The sequence below is a fragment of the Pseudophryne corroboree genome, chromosome 9 (genome assembly GCF_028390025.1).
Source record: "Pseudophryne corroboree isolate aPseCor3 chromosome 9, aPseCor3.hap2, whole genome shotgun sequence".
NCBI lineage: Eukaryota > Metazoa > Chordata > Amphibia > Anura > Myobatrachidae > Pseudophryne > Pseudophryne corroboree.
In genome coordinates, this window is record NC_086452.1 from 125,625,103 (window position 1) to 125,649,764 (window position 24,662).

Genomic DNA, 24,662 nt, shown 5'->3' on the forward strand with positions numbered 1-24,662 from the left:
TTAGAAGAATGAAATCTCTCCCTTTTAACAATGTTGGAAAATATATGTATGTCTCTTTCAAGAACATATATACATCTTTCATATGTCTCTAATTTAGGGGATTAATACTTTTGGGCTCTTTCCTCCTTTCCTCTAATTTATATTAATGTGTTTCCAACTGAGGGCAAAAATATGCCCACTATGGTTGCTGATGACGCACCCGGACTGCGGGTATCGGTCGCTTCCGGGAGTCACGTCACGGGCGGGTCTATTCACGTGACCTAGACCTCCATGTGTACGTCGCGGCTCTCGCGAGCATTTGGGCCACTACCTCGAGAGCCACGTCACATGGGGGGATCCAGTCATGTGATCATGACCTCATTTCTGTTCTTTAGAGACATCACGAATATTACAGCCGATCACGTGTACACAAACAGCGTCACGTGATCGGCGTGTTCTAACTCCAGAGCCCATCATAGTCTGGTATGCGTTCCAGACACAGGAAATACACACATGCGGTCACATGATCGCAATAGTGAACCAGGAAATGCTCCTAGTGTTCTGTATATTGATCTCAGATAATAAGAAACAAAAAGGATTTCTGAATACATATACACTTGTCTCCATATATTATCAATTAACTAAACTGGATATATTTAATGTTTTGTGTTAATTAATGATTTTAATTTAAGTACAGCTGTTAACAATGGGCAATCAGCACAGCCTTTAAAAAGGGCAACTGCACAATGGACACACATACACCTTGATAAAGCTGTTGACACAGCGAAACGCGTCGGTTTACAGAGGCCTCCACTACAACTGAAACATCCTATCCTGGAATACGCCTAGAAGTCCTGCACGCCTGAAACAGGGAACTTGTTGGTGTTCGCAAGAGGAGTTTGAGACCATGCTTTCAATAGGACTATAATCAAGCTTCAAAGGCTCTCCATTCACTCCGTATGGACTTTACATCTCCACAAGTGATATCTATACCCCTTGGACTGTGGCAATATTTTCCAAAGGATTCTTTACAGGAGACTGTGTGTGGCCTCTACAAGTGGTAATATACCGAATTAAGTGCTGTGCTGTGTTTGCCCTGTTTTATATATATATATACATATATATTTTAAATTTCTAATTATATTTATGGTTGCAACCAAATATCTTATTTTGTAAAATAAAGAAGTTATAATGTCTTTATAAAGTGTATAGCGCTGTATATCTTTTCCAAGCATCTGTAAGCACGTTGTGTAATACACGCTACCTGCGTAGGCCTTTGCGTCGCGTACGCTTGACTCGCACTCGGTGAAAGACACGTGTACACAGCCTAGATACGTCCGCAGTAACACAAGTAACACGCTTCTATAAATGTAAACAATATTTAACTATAATCACTTACTGCACACCACACAGTATTCCACTGTATCAACCTTTAATTAGGCCAGGCTATGCGCCTGCTTTACAATTACTCCCTTTAAGTATTAAACTTACTTTTAACTAAAATAGCAACAAATTTTTCTCAAATGCAAATGGCAAACAGGAAGGTAGATAGGTGAAAATACACAGATACAATACAATTCTAAATGAATCTAATAACATACATTGATGTGAACACACACATATAATTATATTATTACATCTCTGCACTAATCACTATTACATCTATGAGACCTATTAACTTCTATAATTTTCATATGAATGTGCCCATGACTGTGTGTGAGGGTGATTCTCTTCACTGCTTGGAGAAAAAAAAAACCAGTTACACAGGTTAATTTGCACTTCAATGGCTATCCTACAACCAGCAGAGAATCCTAGAATCTTGGAGGTAAAGAAACAAAAAAAACCCCCCAAAACTTTGTTTTATCTGTGTATCGTTCTTAAATCAAATATTTATTTTACTATTAACTTACATTAAACCCCATCTAAACTATTTATAATTGGTTATGATATGGATTAAATAAATGCATTGGAAACTCATAAATGGTGATGTCTTTTTTACAAAGGACGGCTGATTATTCCTGAGTCAACTGAAAATCAGCCATTCAGAAAAAAAGAAATTTTGACCTTCCCAAAATGTCTGCTGCTCCTCCCCCTTCCACATCCATGAGGGTTACACAAAATGGAGGACAGACCATGCGGCTTCTTTTGTCACAAAGAAAATCATCATACAAGCCCCTGAAGTTATTTTAGGCCTGGGGTAAAAATAAAACTATCAAGCTATGCAAACTTTTAAAAATACTTTCAAACCTACTTAAACAGATAACAATCCAATCTGAATCATACACAACATGACTCACTTGAACCTTGCCCTGCAACAATATAATCGGATATGCAGAGTACAGGTGTGTGCGTGTGTTACATGTGTTGCGTGTGCAGTTGGCACCAAATAGAAATTAAAACCAGATTTAAAAAGACAACAGCTTAACGTTCTTACCTTCTGGAACCGGATTCCACCAGCATCCCTACCAACCAAGCGAAGCAGATGCTTATCTGATCAGCACTACCATATCCCCAACCACAAACACGGATACAGGGGATACTACCTTTTCCGCCCTTTGCTGACGGATAAAGTCTGCCTGGTTTCGCTTGACTGCAGATATGAGGTGTACTGGACGAGATCCCCAATTGTTATAGTCAAATATTTACCTTGAACCTAAGCTATGTACTTATTATAGACAATGTACGCAACAGGCGAACGAGGTGCCGTAATGGTATGCACTTAGCGTAGCAGACGCTAGACCGCGAGAGTGGGATACGAGCGGCGCTGAAGCTCATTGAATCACACACAGACAACCTTGTAACAACACACTGCAAGGGTATGCTGATGCTGTAAACATTAGTACTGTAATATTACCACAATGTAACACTGATTAATCCTGATCATATAAAAGCTGTTGGAGCGATTAAGACGCTCAGAAACCCTATATAATAACTAGTAAAACACACACTCCTTGCTAAGGTTCCAACACCTTTATAGACGATATTTTGTAAGTTAAGGGAAAAGAAAACTGTTTACAGCTTATACTCTACAGTCCTAACATTAATGACTAAACAGACTAACTAAACAGAAGTATACACAATAGCGAACGATCACAAATAGAATAAACACAAAGAGAATGAATGGCAAACACTTATAGGATAACTAATAGAGAACAATTGCATACATACAGAGTAACGAAATGGCCACAGAGAACTTACACACGTGGCAATGAATCGCAAGCGCAGTCCTGGAAACCAGCTCTAAGTTAATCAATGATGAAAACCTTTGTAGAGAGTTTGTGCTGCCCCAGCAATGGTGATCCTTATATTTACAGGCTACATTCACAATACAATGGTCCCTACAATCTCATTGTTCATTGGACACAAGAATGTCTCTTTGCACTATAACAAAAGGTCATAGGTGGGTTCTTAGGGGGGGATGTGTCTCTCTCCAACTGCTCAGGTGGGAGGCATCCTCAGGACTCCCACCACGTGTAATAAAACAACAAATACATTTTAAAGTCCATCAATTATTTTTACATATAACTATATGCTGGAGCGACCAATCTCTTCCTAACCAACACCGGATTGTTTCTAATAAAATACTCTTCAGTTAGATACTAGACACCACCGTTCAACCCTAAGACCCTTCGTATCATGCAAAGGGGAATCCCCATGTCCACGAACCATTTACACTAAACATACTTGCAGACATTATTAAGGGGATTAATATCTACAAAACACACTCGCCCGCTACAAGCCCACAAACTCTACCGTAACTACACATCCCCATACGCAGGCGACGTTGGAGCGTCCCTTACGCAACCTGAGGGGATGCGTACGCACGGGGGAGTCGGTGCACGAGCAGCGGGCACATGCATTGGGGTTAGTACAAGGCAATAGTGAATCATTATATTTTTCGACTTTGACAGTCCACCCATTGGCAGTCACCAATAACTGCCACTTTCTAAACAATTCAAACAGAAAAATATATGTCATCATGTAATTCCTTTTTATGATTGGGTAGAGGGAGGAGAGGAGGAAGTGAGAAAGGTATGACCTAGTGAGCAGCGGGCGCATGCATTGGGGATAGTACAAGGCAATAGTGAATCATGATATTTTTCGACTTTGACAGAACCATCAAACATAATAGATATCAATTATTAGTTTAGTGATTTTACACAAAAATAAATAGTAATCGTGTTGTTGTTTTGTGTGTTACCACAAGAGGGAGCACTTTTTCCAATAGGAATTTATGTTTGTGTGCAGGGCTGGCAACAGAAATCTTGGGGCCCCATACAATGATATCTCTGGGGGCCCCCTACACCCTCAACTCCCCCCCTCGATATGTACTACATATATAAATATATGTTTGTGTTGGAAATTAATTAACTTTAAACTTTTAACTTTAAATTAATTTGTGGGTGGCCCAAAGTGCATTCAGCCAGACCTTGACCTAACCAATTTGATGGCCTAGGCAAGATTTTGTATGGTGCCCACTAGCACCGCCACTAGTTTCACCTCTGACACAGCACCCCTCTTCCAGCACAGCACCCATCATCCAGCACACTTTATCCTACACACAGCTCTCCCCCCAGCACACTTTATCCTACACACAGCTCTCCCTCCAGCACACTTTATCCTACACACAGCTCTCCCCCCAGCACACTTTATCCTACACACAGCTATCCCCCCAGCACACTTTATCCTACTCACAGCTCTCCCCCCAGCACACTTTATCCTACACACAGCTCTCCCCCCAGCACACTTTATCCTACACACAGCTCTCCCCCCCAGCACACTTTATCCTACACACAGCTCTCCCCCTAGCACACTTTATCCTACACACAGCTATCCCCCCCAGCACACTTTATCCTACACACAGCTCTCCCCCAGCACATTTTATCCTACACACAGCTCTCCCCCTAGCACACTTTATCCTACACACAGCTCTCCCCCCAAGCACACTTTATCCTACACACAGCTCTCCCCCCAGCACACTTTATCCTACACACAGCTCTTCCCCCCAGCACACTTTATCCTACACACAGCTCTCCCCCTAGCACACTTTATCCTACACACAGCTCTCCCCCAGCACACTTTATCCTACACACAGCTCTCCACCCCAGCACACTTTATCCTACACACAGCTCTCCTCCCAGCACACTTTATCCTACACACAGCTCTCCCCCCAGCACACTTTATCCTACACACAGCTCTTCCCCCCGGCACACTTTATCCTACACACAGCTCTCCCCCTAGCACACTTTATCCTACACACAGCTCTCCCCCAGCACACTTTATCCTACACACAGCTCTCACCCAGCACACTTTATCCTACACACAGCTCTCCCCCAGCACACGTTATCCTACACACAGCTCTCCCCCTAGCACACTTTATCCTACACACAGCTCTCCCCCCAGCACACTTTATCCTACACACAGCTCTCCCCCCAGCACACTTTATCCTACACACAGCTCTTCCCCCCGGCACACTTTATCCTACACACAGCTCTCCCCCTAGCACATTTTATCCTACACACAGCTCTCCCCCCCAGCACACTTTATCCTACACACAGCTCTTCCCCCAGCACACTTTATCTTACACACAGCTCTCCCCCCAGCACACTTTATCCTACACACAGCTCTCCCCCCAGGACACTTTATCCTACACACAGCTCTCCCCCCAGCACACAGTCCGGGTGCGTCATCATCAACCATAGTGGGCATATTTTTGCCCTCAGTTGGAAACACATTAATATAAATTAGAGGAAAGGAGGAAAGAGCCCAAAAGTATTAATCCCCTAAATTAGAGACATATGAAAGATGTATATATGTTCTTGAAAGAGACATACATATATTTTCCAACATTGTTAAAAGGGAGAGATTTCATTCTTCTAATATATGAGTACAATAGTAGATTGTTATATTCAACGATCCTATATACAAAACAATGTAGTAGCAATTATCTATAGATGCCAGTATAGATATTACCTAATATAGATCTGTATAGACTTCATTATATATGTATCATTATTAAAAAATGTAAAATTATCTACTTTCATAGCTGAATAGTGACATCTTGTGGTGTTATTAAGAAATTGTATTCACATAGTAATAGTCATTGCAAATAGTATATCTAGAGTAAATAACATTCCCTATAAAGAGATGTATGAATAGAAAAAGAAAGAGAAAGAAAGAGAAATAGATAGGACCAAGTCCATATTATAATTATCATGGTTATGGGATATATTAATTATTTCCAGTTATTAGAGTACCGCATTAAGCTCTTAGGCTTCATTTAAGCCACAGGGATACAGGGAGTTCAGCTGTAATGTCCAATAAATCTCTTTGTGACAAAGTCGGGTGTATCTATCTCCTCCTCGACATGTTGGTGGAATATATTCTAATCCAATAATTTTCAATGAACTAGGATCTTTATTGGGGTGATACGCGAAGTGTCTCGATAGGCTATGTTTCATTAGCCCATTTTGTACATTTCTGCGATGTTCCATGAATCTCAATTTCAACGCTCTAGTTGTTCTGCCGACATATTTTAAATTGCATCCGCATTTTAATAGATATATAACCCATGACGTATTGCAATTAATAAACAAGGAGATATTTATACATTTCTCTTCCAAAACCATATCGATCTTTTTGGTTTTATTACACGCATGTGAACATGTTGTACATTTATTGGCTCTCGCGAGCATTTTGGCCACTACCTCAAGAGCCTCGTCACATGGGGGGATCCGGTCATGTGATCATGACCTCATTTCTGTTCTTTAGAGACATCACGAATATTACAGCCGATCACGTGTACACAAACAGCGTCACGTGATCGGCGTGTTCTAACTCCAGAGCCTATCATAGTCTGGTTTGCGTTCCAGACACAGGAAATACACACATGCGGTCACATGATCGCAATAGTGAACCAGGAAATGCTCCTAGTGTTCTGTATATTATTCTCAGATAATAAGAAACAAAAGGGATTTCTGAATACATTTACACTTGTCTCCATATATTATCAATGAACTAAACTGGATATATTTAATTTTTTGTGTTAATTAATGATTTTAATTTAAGTACAGCTGTTAACAATGGGCAATCAGCACAGCCTTTAAAAAGGGCAACTGCACAATGGACACACATACACCTTGATAAAGCTGTTGACACAGCGAAACGCGTCGGTTTACAGAGGCCTCCACTACAACTAAAACATCCTATCCTGGAATACGCCTAGAAGTCCTGCACGCCTGAAACAGGGAACTTGTTGGTGTTCGCAAGAGGAGTTTGAGACCATGCTTTCAATAGGACTGTAACTGTCCATAATCAAGCTTCAAAGGCTCTCTATTCACTCCGTATGGACTTTACATCTCCACAAGTGATATCTACACCCCTTGGACTGTGGCAATATTTTCCAAAAGATTCTATACAGGAGACTGTGTGTGGCCTCTACAAGTGGTAATATACCGAATTAAGTGCTGTGCTGTGTTTGCCCTGTTTTATATATATACATATATATTTTAAATTTCAAATTATATTTATGGTTGCAACCAAATATCTTATTTTGTAAAATAAAGAAGTTATAATGTCTTTATCCAGTGTATAGCGCTGTATATCTTTTCCAAGCATCTGTACGCACGTTGTGTAATACACGCTACCTGCGTAGGCCTTTGCGTCGTGTACGCTTGACTCGCACTCGGTGAGAGACACGTGTACAGTACACAGCCTAGATACGTCCGCAGTAACACAAGTAACACGCTTCTATAAATGTAAACGATATTTAACTATAATCACTTACCGCACACCACACAGTATTCCACTGTATCAACCTTTAATTAGGCCAGGCTATGCGCCTGCTTTACAATTACTCCCTTTAAGTATTAAACTTACTTTTAACTAAAATAGCAACAAATTTTTCTCAGCACGTTATCAAATGCAAATGGCAAACAGGAAGGTAGATAGGGTAAAATACACAGATACATTACAATTCTAAATGAATCTAATAACATACATTGATGTGAACACACACATATAATTATATTATTACATCTCTGCACTAATCACTATTACATCTATGAGACCTATTCACTTATCTAATTTGCATATGAATGTGCCCATGACTGTGTGTGAGGGTGATTCTCTTCACTGCTTGGAGAAAAAAAAAAAACAGTTACACAGGTTAATTTGCACTTCAATGGCTATCCTACAACCAGCAGAGAATCCTAGAATCTTGGAGGTAAAGAAACAAAAAAAAACCCCCAAAACTTTGTTTTATCTGTGTATCGTTCTTAAATCAAATATTCATTTTACTATTAACTTACATTAAACCCCATCTAAACTATTTATAATTGGTTATGATATGGATTAAATAAATGCATTGGAAACTCATAAATGGTGATTTCTTTTTTACAAAGGATGGCTGATTATTCCTGAGTCAACTGAAAATCAGCCATTCAGAAAAAAAGAAATTTTGACCTTCCCAAAATGGCCGCTGCTCCTCCCCCTTCCACATCCATGAGGGTTACACAAAATGGAGGACAGACCATGCGGCTTCTTTTGTCACAAAGAAAATCATCATACAAGCCCCTGAAGTTATTTTAGGCCTGGGTTAAAAATAAAACTATCAAGCTATGTAAACTTTTAAAAATACTTTCAAACCTACTTAAACAGATAACAATTCAATCTGAATCATACACAACATGACTCACTTGAACCTTGCCCTGCAACAATATAATCGGATATGCAGAGTACAGGTGTGTGCGTGTGTTACATGTGTTGCGTGTGCAGTTGGCACCAAATAGAAATTAAAACCAGATTTAAAAAGACAATAGCTTAACGTTCTTACCTTCTGGAACCGGATTCCACCAGCATCCCTACCAACCAAGCGAAGCAGACGCTTATCTGATCAGCACTACCTTATCCCCAACCACAAACACGGATAAAGGGGATACTACCTTTTCCGCCCTTTGCTGATGGATAAAGTCTGCCTGGTTTCGCTTGACTGCAGATATGAGGTGTACTGGACGAGATCCCCAATTGTTATAGTCAAATATTTATCTTGAACCTAAGCTATATACTCATTATAGACAATGTACGCAACAGGCGAACGAGGTGCCGTAATGGTATGCACTTAGCGTAGCAGACGCTAGACCGCGAGAGTGGGATACGAGCGGCGCTGAAGCTCATTGAATCACACACAGACAACCTTGTAACAACACACTGCAAGGGTATGCTGATGCTGTAAACCTTAGTACTGTAATATTACCACAATGTAACGCTGATTAATCTTGATCATATGAAAGCTGTTGGAGAGATTAAGACGCTCAGAAACCCTATATAATAACTAGTAAAACACACACTCCTTGCTAAGGTTCCAACACCTTTATAGACGATATTTTGTAAGTTAAGGGAAAAGAAAACAGTTTACAGCTTATACTCTGCAGTCCTAACATTAATGACTAAACAGACTAACTAAACAGAAGTATACACAATAGCGAACGATCACAAATAGAATAAACACAAAGAGAATGAATGGCAAACACTTATAGGATAACTAATAGAGAACAATTGCATACATACAGAGTAACGAAATGGCCACAGAGAACTTACACACGTGGAAATGAATCGCAAGCGCATTCCTGGAAACCAGCTCTAAGTTAATCAATGATGAAAACCTTTGTAGAGAGTGTGTGCTGCCCCAGCAATGGTGATCCTTATATTTACAGCCTACATTCACAATACAATGGTCCCTACAATCTCATTGTTCATTGGACACAGGAATGTCTCTTTGCACTATAACAAAAGGTCATAGGTGGGTTCTTACGGGGGGGATGTGTCTCTCTCCAACTGCTCAGGTGGGAGGCGTCCTCAGGACTCCCACTACATGTGTAATAAAACAACAAATAAATGTTAAAGTCCATAAACTACTTTTACATATAACTATACGCTGGAGCGACCAATCTCTTCCTAACCAACACCGGATTGTTTCTAATAAAATACTCTTCAGTTAGATACTAGACACCACCGTTCAACCTTTGTCAGACCCTTCGTATCATGCAAAGGGGAATCCCCATGTCCACGAACCATTTACACTAAACATACTTGCAGACATTATTAAGGGGATTAATATCTACAAAACACACTATAAAGGTTAAATATGCTGCGATCGAGTCGCCCGCTACAAGCCCACAAACTCTACCGTAACTACACATCCCCATACGCAGGTGACGTTGGAGCGTCCCTTACGCAACCTGAGGGGATGCGTACGCACGGGGGAGTCGGTGCACGAGCAGCGGGCACATGCATTGGCGTTAGTACAAGGCAATAGTGAATCATGATATTTTTCGACTTTGACAGTCTACCCTTTGGCAGTCACCAATAACTGCCACTTTCTAAACAATTCAAACAGAAAAATATATGTCATCATGTAATTCCTTTTTATTATTGGGTAGAGGGAGGAGAGGAGGAAGTGAGAAAGGTATGACCTAGTGAGCAGCGGGCGCATGCATTGGGGTTAGTACAAGGCAATTGTGAATCATGATATTTTTCGACTTTGACAGAACCATCAAACATAATAGATATCAGTTATTGGTTTAGTGATTTTACACAAAAATAAATAGTACTCTTGTTGTTGTTTTGTGTGTTACCACAAGAGGGAGCACTTTTTCCCAATAGGAATTTATGTTTGTGTGCAGGGCTGGCAACAGAAATCTTGGGGCCCCATACAATGATATCTCTGGGGGCCCCCTACACTCTCAACTCCCCCCCTCGATATGTACTACATATTGTTAGGGTCTCCTGCCCTGTGCTGCCACGTCGTCATGGCAACCGGGAGACAAGTGCTAGTGGAGTAACCTGAGCGCAGCTGATACTCCGGTTCGGGTCTTTTGCTGTGCAGTGGTTATAGGCTCTGTGCACGGCAGGGGATCCGGTGCTGGTTTTTGTGCTCACAGTCTGTGAGGTCTGAGTGGGGCGTGGACAGCACCTGCTTTATAAGGCCTCTTTTCAGGGTAAGCAGATGCTGCTGAATCTTTGTTGGTTAGTCAGTTCATGAAAGTTAGCCAGTACTGTGTAGCTTTGTATTTGTTTGTTGCTTACTGCAAATAGGCCTGGGGATTTGGTATTACACTCTGCCAATCCAGACCTAGCAGTAAGACTGGAGTCAGTCGTTTAGCTTGCTGGGGTTCTGTTACTACTCTGTGAACTTAGCAAGTTTGCGGCTGTATTCTAAGACTTGCCTGTCTAATCCTGTCTCACTGTGCTAGGTGTCAGGGGTCAGTTTAGTGGCAGTAAGCTAAAACCTGTGCACTGCAAGTGAGAATTAGGATTGTGGAGACTCTCCTTGTGTCTATCATTCCATCTCTGACCAAGGAGTTTACTGCCACACCCGTTGGTAACCCTTTAGGGTTTTGCTGTTGCCCTTAGCAACAGCATTTCGGGTTCTCTACGTATTAAAACACAACATCTTGCTTTTTCCATCTGAGCAGTTCTAATACAAGGGAGATACACAGTTCCTTAGCCTCTGGGCTTCTCTGTTCACTTTGTGTGTATTTTGTTACCCTATCACCTTCTGTGTACGTTATGTCATATTCCCCAGTTTGTCTGTGAGTACATTTGTTTTGCATAACAGTTCAAACACCAGTACATTCCTGCAGACACTGGAGTGCATAACAGTTCTGACACCAGTACTTTCCTGCAGGCACTGGTGTGCATAACATATTCAGCAGCCTAATACACCTGTTGAAATTTTGTGGGAATATGGAGCATACCCCTCAAAATACGTTGCAACAGGTGGTCGATCAGGTGCAGGTCCTGACTCGACAATTTAATGATTTGTCCATTAAAATGCACACCTCCCAGGCTGCTGGCGGAGCTCCCGCACAGCAGCAGCACCTGCAGGGGTTAAGGAGCCGAAAGTAAATCTCCCGGATCGTTTTTCTGGAGATCGCTCGCAGTTCTTTTGTTTCAAGGAGAGCTGCAAGCTATACTTCCGGCTTAGGCCTCAGTCTTCTGGGTCGGAGATTCAGCGGGTGGGCATAGTGATTTCCTTGCTACAAGGAGACCCACAGGTCTGGGCATATGGGTTGCAGCCTGACTGTCCGTCGCTTAAAAGTGTTGATGTTTTTTTTACGGCACTGGGCATGTTGTATGATGACCCTGACAAGACGGCCTCAGCCGAGGCTCAGATTTCGATCCTTAAGCAAGGGCGAAGGCCAGTTGAGGTTTACTGTACGGAGTTTCGGAGGTTGGCCCATGATACCCAGTGGAATGACCCAGCCCTGAGACACCAGTACCGAAGAGGTCTTTCTAACCAGATAAAGGACCAACTGGTACAATATCCCTTGCCTGATAGCTTGGATCAGCTCATGCAGTTATCCATACATGTGGATAGACGGCTGAGAGAGCGTAGGCTTGAAAGGGAGACTGAGATTTCCTACCTTCCCAAGGGAACCTCAGACTCTGAGGAATTTTCTGAGGAGCCTATGCAGATTGGGGCTACCCGCCTCTCCTCGCGTGAGAAGACGCGGAGGAGACAGCAGGGGTTGTGTTTGTACTGTGGGAATAAAGGTCATGTGGTAGTATCATGCCCAGAAAAGCCGGAAAACTTCAGGGCCTGAGGGTGATGGGAAATATCCTGTCAGGCCAGAAGTCAGAATTTCCCAAGAAGACTTTTATCATTCCGGTGACCTTGAAGATCCTCGGTCAAACTGTCAAGACTGAGGCCTTTGTGGACAGTGGGGCCGACGGGGTTTTTATGGACCGCCAATTCGCCCTGAAACACTCTGTTTCCTTAGTACCCTTGGCATCGGAAATTGAGATTTGTGGGTTAAACGGCGAACCATTATCCCAAGGTAAAATTACCTCTTGCACTAGCCAGATTTCTTTGTTTATTGGAGCCACACACTCTGAAAAATTGTCCTTTTATGTGACTGTCTGTACTTTTGCCCCATTTGTGTTGGGGTTACCCTGGTTAAGGGCCCACAATCCTCAATTTGACTGGGTCTCTGGGGAGATTCTTAGTTGGGGTACTGATTGTTTCAGGAGTTGCTTGAGCCTTCCAGTCAGGCTCTCGCAGCTAAGTTTGCCAGGATTGCCAGGGTGTTATGCAGATTTTGCGGACGTGTTCTCCAAAAAAGTTGCAGAGGTACTACCTCCCCATCGCCCCTATGACTGTGCCATTGATTTGTTGCCAAATGCTAAGCTTCCCAAGAGCAGGTTGTACTCCCTGTCACGTCCTGAGACTCAGGCTATGGCAGAGTACATTCAGGAGAACTTGGCTAAGGGATTTATCAGACCTTCACAGTCTCCAGTTGGGTCGGGGTTCTTCTTCGTGGGTAAAAAGGACGGTTCGTTGCGACCCTGCATCGACTTCAGGGAATTGAACCGTATCACGATTAAAAACTCATACCCACTGCCTCTCATTTCGGTCTTGTTTGACCAGCTTCGTACTGCCACCATTTTTTCTAAGATTGACCTACGCGGTGCGTACAATCTAATCCGAATAAGAGAGGGGGATGAATGGAAGACTGCCTTTAATACCCACTCAGGGCATTATGAATATTTGGTGATGCCTTTTGGGCTCTGTAATGCCCCGGCAGTCTTCCAGGATTTCATGAATGATGTGCTCAGGGAATATTTGGATAGATTCTTAGTTGTATACTTAGATGACATCCTAATCTTCTCCCATTCCCTGGAGGAACATCGGAAGCATGTACGCTTAGTCCTCCAGAAACTCAGAGACCACCGGCTTGGGGCGAAGCTGGAGAAGTGCGAATTTGAAGTTCAGCAAATCGCATTTCTAGGATATATTATCTCCCCAGAAGGTTTCCAAATGGAGGGTTCCAAGGTACAGGCAGTCCTGGATTGGGTGCAGCCCACTAGTTTGAAGGCGCTTCAGCGTTTCCTGGGCTTTGCGAATTTTTATAGACGATTTATCGCTGGATTTTCGTCTATAGTGGCGCCCTTGGTGGCACTCACTAAGAAAGGGGCGGATGTTGCTCACTGGTCTTGTGAGGCTAAAGCGGCTTTTGCCCGTCTCAAAAGGGCATTTGTTTCGGCCAAGGTGCTGCGACACCCAGATCCAGAGCGTCCTTTTGTGGTGGAGGTGGATGCCTCTGAGATGGGTATTGGGGCAGTGCTTTCTCAGATGGGAGTGTCTGATAATCGCCTTCATCCCTGTGCTTACTTTTCCCGTAAATTTTCGCCTGCCGAGATGAATTATGATGTGGGTAACCGGGAATTGTTGGCTATTAAGGATGCACTCGAGGAGTGGAGACACTGGCTTGAGGGGGCTAAGTTTGTGGTCTCAATTCTCACTGACCATAAGAATCTGGCATATTTAGAGTCAGCGAAGCGTCTCAATGCCAGGCAGGCACGATGGGCTTTGTTTTTTGCTCGCTTTAATTTTTTGATAACATATCGCCCTGGGTCAAAAAACATCAAGGCTGATGCGCTCTCGCAGAGTTTTGCTCCAATCCAGGAGACCACCGAGGAGCCGTTGCCCATTGTTTCCCCATCATGTATTAAAGTGGGCATTACCCAGGACCTCTTATCATTAGTCCTTAGAGCACAGGAGCAGGCTCCTCCAGACCTTCCGGTAGGTCTTTTGTTTGTGCCTCCTAGGTTAAGACAGCGAGTGTTCCTGGAATTCCATGCCAAGAAGTCAGCAGGTCACCCGGGTATTGCCAGAACTCGGGAGTTGCTATCTAGGGCGGTGTGGTGGCCCTCGGTGGCTAAGGATGTGGATCAGTGGGTTCGGGCATGTGACATCTGTGCCCGAAATAAGACTCCTAGAGGGGTTCCTGTTGGCCCATTACATCCACTCTCTATCCCATCTAAGCCATGGACCCACATTTCAATGGATTTTGTGGTGGACTTGCCCAAATCCTCGGGGATGACAGCCATCTGGGTTGTCGTTGACAGGTTTTCGAAGATGGCGCACTTCGTTCCACTGGTTGGGCTGCCATCAGCCAGACGCCTGTCTGAATTATTTATGCTGCATGTTGTGCGTCTCCACGGGTTGCCACTTGATGTGGTCTCTGACCGCGGATCCCAGTTTGTGGCCAAATTCTGGAGGGCATTTTGTTCCGATCTCCAGATTTCTGTCAGCTTGTCGTCAGGCTACCATCCGCAGTCTAATGGGCAGACTGAAAGGGTGAACCAGTCCTTGGAGCAGTTCCTCAGGTGTTATGTCTCCAAGTGTCAGACTGACTGGGTTGCTCATCTGTCCATGGCGGAGTTTGCCTATAACAACGCGGCTCACTCTGCTACAGGGATCTCTCCCTTCCTTTGTGTGTATGGGCATCATCCTAAGGCCAATTCTTTTGACCCCCTGGACTCCAGGCCTGGTGGTTCCTCTGTGGTTTTGGTCCTTAGAGGTATTTGGCGGAAAGTGAAGAAAGCCCTTGTGTCTGTGTCATTAGTGACCAAAAGGGTTTTTGATAAGCGGAAAAGACCCTGCAGCTTCAAATTAGGAGACTTCGTCTGGTTGTCTACCAAGAATTTGAAGTTGAGACAGCCATCTCATAAGTTAGGCCCCCGGTTCATCGGCCCTTATAAGATCACCAGGGTTATCAATCCGGTGGCATTTCAGTTAGATCTGCCCCGTTCTTTGGGTATCAATAAAACATTTCATTGTTCCCTTTTAAAACGGGCGATTAGTAATCCTTCTTCCAGTGGAAGACCTTCCCCTCTTCTGATACGTGGCCAGAGGGAGTTTGTTGTTGAAAGGATTCTTGACTCCAAGGTGGTTCGGGGTCGGCTGTCATTTTTGGTGCACTGGAAGGGGTATGGCCCGGAGGAGCGGTCGTGGGTGCGCAGTTGTGATCTTCATGCCCCCAGACTGATACGCTCTTTCTTCTCGCAGTTCCCCGATAAACCCGGTGGTAGGGGTTCTTTGACCCCTCGTCAGAGGGGGGGTACTGTTAGGGTCTCCTGCCCTGTGCTGCCACGTCGTCATGGCAACCGGGAGACAAGTGCTAGTGGAGTAACCTGAGCGCAGCTGATGCTCCGGTTCGGGTCTTTTGCTGTGCAGTGGTTATAGGCTCTGTGCACGGCAGGGGATCCGGTGCTGGTTTTTGTGCTCACAGTCTGTGAGGTCTGAGTGGGGCGTGGACAGCACCTGCTTTATAAGGCCTCTTTTCAGGGTAAGCAGATGCTGCTGAATCTTTGTTGGTTAGTCAGTTCATGAAAGTTAGCCAGTACTGTGTAGCTTTGTATTTGTTTGTTGCTTACTGCAAATAGGCCTGGGGATTTGGTATTACACTCTGCCAATCCAGACCTAGCAGTAAGACTGGAGTCAGTCGTTTAGCTTGCTGGGGTTCTGTTACTACTCTGTGAACTTAGCAAGTTTGCGGCTGTATTCTAAGACTTGCCTGTCTAATCCTGTCTCACTGTGCTAGGTGTCAGGGGTCAGTTTAGTGGCAGTAAGCTAAAACCTGTGCACTGCAAGTGAGAATTAGGATTGTGGAGACTCTCCTTGTGTCTATCATTCCATCTCTGACCAAGGAGTTTACTGCCACACCCGTTGGTAACCCTTTAGGGTTTTGCTGTTGCCCTTAGCAACAGCATTTCGGGTTCTCTACGTATTAAAACACAACATCTTGCTTTTTCCATCTGAGCAGTTCTAATACAAGGGAGATACCCAGTTCCTTAGCCTCTGGGCTTCTCTGTTCACTTTGTGTGTATTTTGTTACCCTATCACCTTCTGTGTACGTTATGTCATATTCCCCAGTTTGTCTGTGAGTCCATTTGTTTTGCATAACAGTTCAAACACCAGTACATTCCTGCAGACACTGGAGTGCATAACAGTTCTGACACCAGTACTTTCCTGCAGGCACTGGTGTGCATAACACATATATAAATATATGTTTGTGTTGGAAATTAGTTAACTTTTAATTAATTTGTGGGTGGCCCAAAGTGCATTCAGCCAGACCTGGACCTAACCAATTTGATGGCCTAGGCAAGATTTTGTATGGTGCCCACTAGCACCGCCACTAGTTTCACCTCTGACACAGCACCCCTCTTCCAGCACAGCACCCATCATCCAGCACACTTTATCCTACACACAGCTCCCCCAGCACACTTTATCCTACACACAGGTCTCCCCCCAGCACACTTTGTCCTACACACAGATCTCCCCCCCAGCACACTTATCCTACACACAGTTCTCCCCCCCAGCACACTTTATCCTACACACTGCTCTCCCCCCAGCAGACTTTATCCTACAAACAGCTCTCCACCCAAGCACACTTTATCCTACTCACAGCTCTCCCCCCCAGCACACTTTATCCTACACACAGCTCTCCCACTAGCACACTTTATCCTACACACAGCTCTCTCCCCCAGCACACCTTATCCTACACACAGCTCCCCACAGCACACTTTATCCTACACACAGCTCTCGCCCAGCACACTTTATCCTACACACAGCTCTCCCCCACAGCACACTTTATCCAACACACAGCTCTCCCCCCAGCACACTTTATCCTACACACAGCTCTCCCCCCAGCACACTTTATCCTACACACAGCTCTCCCCCCAGCACACTTTTCTCCTACACACAGCTCTCCTCCAGCGCACTTTATCCTACACACAGCTCTCCCCCTTGCACATTTTATCCTACACACAGCTCTCCCCCCCCAGCACACTTTATCCTACCCACAGCTCTCACCCCAGGACATTTGATCAGTGGCACTCTGCACATCTTCCCTCGCCCCGCCCCCCACCACCACCACCACCACTACAAGCTGCTCTTAATAACTACCTTTTTCTTTTGTTCCCCCATTGATAGTCACTGTCATCGTGGGAGTCCTCAGGGCTCTCTTCATGTGGCAGGAGAGACGGACGTGAGGTGATGGCATCACGTCATCTCATTCCCACCGCTGCGGCCAGCACCAGCAGCAGGGGGACTTGCGGAGGCGGGCCAAAGGAGTTTGTGCAGCGCTGCTCGCCCTCCCCTTTTTTAATGTGGGAGACAGCAGGCGGGGACAACAGCACTGTGCAGAGTATAGTGGACGGGCAAAGTGGGCTGGATGTGCAGAGGGGGAGAAAGCATAAGGAGAGGTGCTGAACCAGCTGGAACATCTCCTGTCCTATTACGTCCTGCAGCCAGCCACAGCATACTGTAATGAGTCAATTTGACTTATTATCAGTACTGCTGACATTGCTGCTTCATCGCACCGCACCTTCGCCACGTATCTCTACCTTAATCAGCAGGGTCCGACAGCTGTGTTGCTGCCCTGCCCGCTGCATGGATAACACAGTATTCTTACGTGCTGCCTACACATTTTGTGTACCCCTGATGCTCTGGGCCCCCCTGATCCTCGGGGCCCTGTACGGGTGTCCCCTTTGACCCCCCTGTCGCCGGACCTGTTTGTGTGTTACACTAAGTAACTGGGGACTCAGATGTCGTTGGATTAGCTATTGCCTCTTGTAAATGCAGCAGAAAGCATCTATAACAAGTAGACGACCTTGTTACAGTAGTGATCTAAGCTGCATCCTAGGACGCATACATCTGATCATTGCGACACCATTGGGTGGCTTGCAGCGCCTATGGGCATTGTTGTTTCTTGCGGCAGGCAATCCGTGCAACCGCACGGGGCGCCCGCCGCGGCACTTCTTGAGCTTTTTGAATCCCCCTCCTCCCGAATGCCCAGCTTGGGGGGCGAAGTTTAGCGGAATGACGCGGGTGCGTTGTGACGTCACGACGCAATCGCGTCATTCAGCGAAACTCAGGAGGAGGGAGAAGGGGGAGCCAAGCAGGCCGACGCCACGAAGACAAGGGAGAGGCAGCTGAAGAGCAGGAAGAACCGCTTCAAACGTAAGTCAGCCTTTCCCCCTCTCTCTCCCCTCCCCTTACCCCCCCCGCCACCTGCTCGAATGTGTAATATGGGGACACTTGCCTGCCATCATGTGTAAAATGGGGACACTTGCCTGTCATATTGTGTAAAAATGGGGACACTTGCCTGTCATCATGTGAAAAATGGGGACACTTGCCTGCCATCATGCGGAAAATGGGGACACTTGCCTACCGTATTGTGTAAAATGGGGACACTATCCTGCCATAATGTGTAAAATGGGGACACCTGCCTGCCGTAATGTGTAAAATGGGGACACTTTCCTGCCGTAATGTGTAAAATGGGGACACTTTCCTGCTGTACTGTATAAAATGGGGACACCTGCCTGCCGTATTGTGTAAAATGGGGACTCTTTCCTGCCGTAATGTGTAAAATGGGTACACTTGCCTGCCGTAATGTGTAAAATGGGGACTCTTGCCTGCCGTAATGTGGAAAATGGGGACTCTTGCCTGCCGTAATGTGTAAAACGGGAACACTTGCCTGCGTAATGTGTAAAATGGGCACACTTGCCTGCCGTATTGTGTAAAATGGGGACTCCTACCTGCCGTACTGTGTAAAATGGGGACACTTGTCTGCTGTACTGTGTAAAACGGGGACACTTGCCTGCCGCAATGTGGAAAATGGGGACTCTTGCCTGCCGTAATGTGGAAAATGGGGACTCTTGCCTGCCGTAATGTGGAAAATGGGGACACGTACCTGCCGTATTGTGTAAAATGGGGACACTTGCCTGCCGTATTGTGGAAAATGGAGACTCTTGCCTACGTAATGTGTAAAATGGGGACACTTCACTGACGTAATGTGTAAAATGGGGACACTTGACTGACGTAATGTGTAAAATGAGGATACTTGACTGACGTAATGCGTAAAATAGGGACTTTTGCCTGCCATAATGTGAAAATGGGGACGCTTGCCTGCCGTAATGTGGAAAATGGGAACTCTTGCATGCCATAATGTGGAAAATGGGGATTTAATGTATCAAGGGCATTGCTGTGTATGGCATAATATATTTTTTATTTTTTTCCTGTACTCGCCGTGATCTGTCGGTGCAAGGTCAAAAACTGGGGTGTAAGGTAGTCTTTTCAGATGAGGCCACGCCCATTTTTAAGAGACCACGCCCGTTTTATCGAGGCCATGCCCCCGCGTGCATACCTTTTACTTTTTATATCTATAGGGGGGCGCATTTTTTTTTTATGTCAATGGGGGGGGGGCGCATTTTTAAATCTCGCACTGGGAACCAAATTGGCTAGAAACAGCCCTGCCCATGGGGTCATGCAAGCTGCCTGTCGCAGATGCTTGTAAGAAGCCAGAAATGACAGAGATCCTGGCCTCTTCTATTCCCCTAAACAGCAGCGACACTCCTCCATTTTCACAAACAGAGGCCATCGCTGCTCCTAACCTCACCCACAAACAGCAATCACTGACAGTCTGATGCTGGGCTGGTCCAACGTCACAGGATCCATCCGCACATACACAGAACAGGTCCTGCACATGCACAAAGTACCAATAATCGGTACTTTGCATGGAAAGCAGCAACTTCGTCCACATCTGAATCACTGCCATTCAGGGCTATATTTACTAATATTCACAATTGTATTCAATTTTAAGGTTGATTTATATCATCTGTAACTGAATCAAATCGACATTCTTTTTCACTGTCCAAATCATTTCTCTACTAACACTCAATTTTGAAATTGATTTCAATATCGTATTTCATGTGTGACGATTTTGATTAGTGTTTGTTTTTTTTTTGGTTTAGGTTTTCCTGCAGCTGTGGGGTTGTTTCTATTCAACTGAGAAGGAAAATGAGCTGTGGGAGATTACTATATAAGTCACTGCATATTTCTCATACGTCCTAGAGGATGCTGGAGTCCACTTCATTACCATGGGGTATAGATGGTTCCGCAGGAGCCATGGGCACTTTAAGACTTTTTTCAGACTGAGAACTGGCTCCTCCCTCTATGCCCCTCCTCCAGACCTCAGTTTAGAAAATGTGCTCAGTCAGACTGGTCGCACTCTAGTGGAGCTCTACTGAGTTTCACTAAAATACTTTATTTAGGTTTTTTATTTTCAGGGAGACTGCTGGCAACAGTCTCCCTGCTTCGTGGGACTTAGGGGGAAGAAGTAGGAACCAACTTCCTAAATAGTTTCATGGCTCTGCTTCTGCTGACAGGACACCATTAGCTCCTGAAAGGTACTGAACACTAGCTGCGGCTATGCGCTCACTCCCACAGCATGCTGTGGCACAGTCCTACACCCCCGACCAGTATAAATATCTATTACAATAGCTGAGGAAAAACGCGCCATTGCAGGGGGCGGGGCTTCTTCCTCAGGCAGCCAGCACACTGCTCAGCGCCATTTTCTCCCAGCAGACAGCAGGGCGAAAAAAGTTGATCCTCCTCTACACTTCTGAATCAAGTATCAGGGTAAATGAAGGGGGGAAGTGTAATTTTGAGGTACTTAAACCTATTATTGACAACCTATTATTGACAATATATAAGTGCTTGAAAATCTCTGTGTACAAAGTACGCGACTCAGGGATTTTTTCTTTTGCCACTGAGTTGTGGACTGGCAATTCCTCTCTGTGTCCCTCTGACAGATTTTACTGTGGGTCTGTCCCCTGAAGCCCCGGAGTGTCTGTGGTGTGATTGTGCATGTGTATGACATGTCTGAGGCAGGGAGCTCTTCCCCTGAGGGAGCCATTTTAGGGACACAAAATTGTAATGTGGTGGCGCTGGCGGAACACCACGAGCCTGAATGGGTGAATGAATTACATGATAGTGAGAATCATATCAGTAAGAGATTGGATAAGTCTGAGTCTCATGCAGAAAACTGGAGAAAATCTGTGGAAGACGTGATTTTTAATAGTGCTGCTTTTTCATCCACAGGGGAACCCTCTGGTTCACAGAAAAGGTAATTTGCACAAGTAGTACAAACTGATACCGACACGGACTTTGACTCCTGTGTCGACACTAGTGATTCCAGGGGAATAGATCCAAAGTTAGAAAAACATTCAATACATGATTGTTGCTATAAAGGAGGTGTTAGAAGTTACGGAGCCCCCTCCTGTACCACAGGAAAGGATTATTTTAATAAAGAAAAGAAAATTAATGTAACTTTACCTCCATCTCATGAGCTGAACAAACTCTTTAAAGGGAATCTGGATTATCCCTGAAAAGAAATTTCAGATTCCAAAACGAATTCAGGCGGCTTACCCTTTCCCTGCAGAGGATAGGAAAAGGTGGGAGTCACCCCCCATTCTAGACAGTGCCCTGTCACGATTCACAAAAAAGGTGATTCTCCCTGCGCATGGGACGGCTTCACTAAAGGAGCCGGCAGACCGCAAGTTAGAGACTACGTTGAAATCTATCTATGTGGCCAATGGGACACTACTCAGGCCTACCATTGCCTGTGCATGGGTGAGTAGTGCTATTGAAAAGTGGTCAGAAAACTTGTCATCAGACATTGACACGATATATAAAGTCGAGATACTCCTAACCCTAGGTCATATCAAAGACATTTTTGCCTAAGGCTCCTGCGCCGGCAAAAAAGACACATCACTCTCAGATGCAGTCCTTTCGGCCCAATATGTACAATAAGGGCAAAGGTTCCCCTTTCTTTGCAAAAGGTAAAGGGAGAAGAAAGGGTAAAAAGTCCACAGTGTCTACAGGATCACAGGAGCAGAAATCAACCTCTGCTTCTGCCAAATCTTCAGCATGATGCTGGGACTCCTTTGCGGGAGTACACTCAGGTGGGGGCACGTCTGAAGCTCTTCAGTCAGATTTGGGTTCAATCTGGTCTGGACCCGTGGGTCTTACAAATTGTGTCCCACGGGTACAAGCTGGAATTTCAAGACATTCACCCATGCCGATGTTTCAAATCGGCCTTACCAGCTTCTTTCCCAGACAGGGAAGTGGTAGCAGCAATACAAAAATTGTGTCAGGATCAAGTGATTGTCCTGGTTCCCTTGTCACAACAAGGAGAAGGGTTTTATTCAAGCCTTTTTTCGTAGTTCCGATTCTAAATCTGAAAACACTAAATCTCTTCCTGCAAAGGTTCAAATTCAAGATGGAATCTCTGAGGGCAGTGATTTCCAGTCTGGAGGAAGGGGACTTCATGGTGTCAGTAGACATAAAGGATGCCTACTTACATGTCCCTCTCTATCCTCCACATCAGGCTTATCTGAGATTTGCAGTGCAGGATTGTCATTACCAATTTCAGACATTGCCGTTCGTACTCTCCACGGCACCGAGGGTGTTCACCAAGGTGATGGCGGAGTTGATGGTCCTCCTTCAACAGCAAGGAGTCAATATAATTCCTTACCTGGATGATCTCCTGATAAAAGCGAGGTCCAGGGAAAGGTTGGTGCAGAACATTGCACTCTCCCTGACAGTGCTTCTACAACATGGTTGGATCATAAATTTTCCAAAGCCACAGATGGAACCGACGACAAGATTGTCCTTTCTGGGGATGATACTGGACACAGAAGTACAGAGGGTATTTCTTCCAGTAGAAAAGGCTCCGGAAATCCAGAGAATGGTCAAACAAATTCTGAAACCAACAAGAGTGTCGATTCATCAATGCATTTGGTTGTTGGGGAAGTTGGTAGCGGCCTACGAGGCCATACAGTTTGGCCGATTCCATGCCAGAGTGTTCCAGTGGGACCTATCGGACAAGTGGTCCGGATCCCATCTACACATACATCAGAGGATAATCCGGTCATCCAAAGCCAGAATTTCACTCCTGTGGTGGCTACACAGTTCTCACCTCCTAGATGGATGCAGGTTCGGGTTTCAGGACTGGGTCCTAGTAACCACGGTTGAAAATCTCTGAGGCTGGGGAGCAGTCACACAGGGGGAAAGCTTCCAAGGAATATGGTCAAGTCAAGAAACTTGTCTTCACATAAACATTCTGGAGTTGAGAGACATTTACAATGGCCTTCTACAAGCGGTGCATCTTCTTCAAGATCAACCCATACAGATCCAGTCAGAAATTGTAACAGCAGTCGCGTACATAAAGGGCGGAACGAAAAGCAGAGGGCAATGGCAGAGGTGTCAAAGATCCTCCTCTGGGCAGGAAGACATGCAAGTGCTCTGTTGGCAATTTTCATTCCGGGAGTGGACAACTGGGAAGCAGACTTCCTCAGCAGACACGATCTAAATCCAGGAGAATTGGGCCTCCACCAAGAAGTCTTCGCAGAGGTGACAGGTCTTTGGGGAGTTCCTCAAGTAGACATGATGGCATCTCGTCTCAACAAGAAGCTTCAGAGATATTGTTTCAGGTCGAGAGACCCTCAAGCAATAGCAGTGGATGCATTAGTGACCCAGTGGGTATTTCGGTCGTTGTATGTCTTTCTCTCCACTTCCTCTGATACCAAAAGTTCTCAAACTCATAAGAAGAACAGGGGTTTGAGCGATCCTCATTGTCCCAGACTGGCCAAAGAGGGCTTGGTATCCAGATATTCAGGAGTTGCTCATAGAAGATCCTCGGCCTCTTCCTCTTCGCGAGGACCTGCTGCGGCAGGGGCCGTGCATGAATCAAGACTTACCGTGGCTACGTTTGGCGGTTGAGCACCGGATCCTAGCCTGAAGAAGTCATCCCCACTCTTATTCAGGCCAGGAAAGGAGTAACATCTAGACATTACCACCGTATTTGGAGAAAATATGTTTCTTGGTGTGAAAACAAGAAGGCTCCAATGGAAGAGTTTAAGTTAGGATGTTTTCTCCATTTTCTTCAGGCAGGTGTGGATGCTGGCTTAACATTGGGTTCAATCAAGGTCCAGATTTCGGCCTTGTCCGTTTTCTTTCAAAAACAATTGGCCTCTCTTCCAGAAGTTCAGAT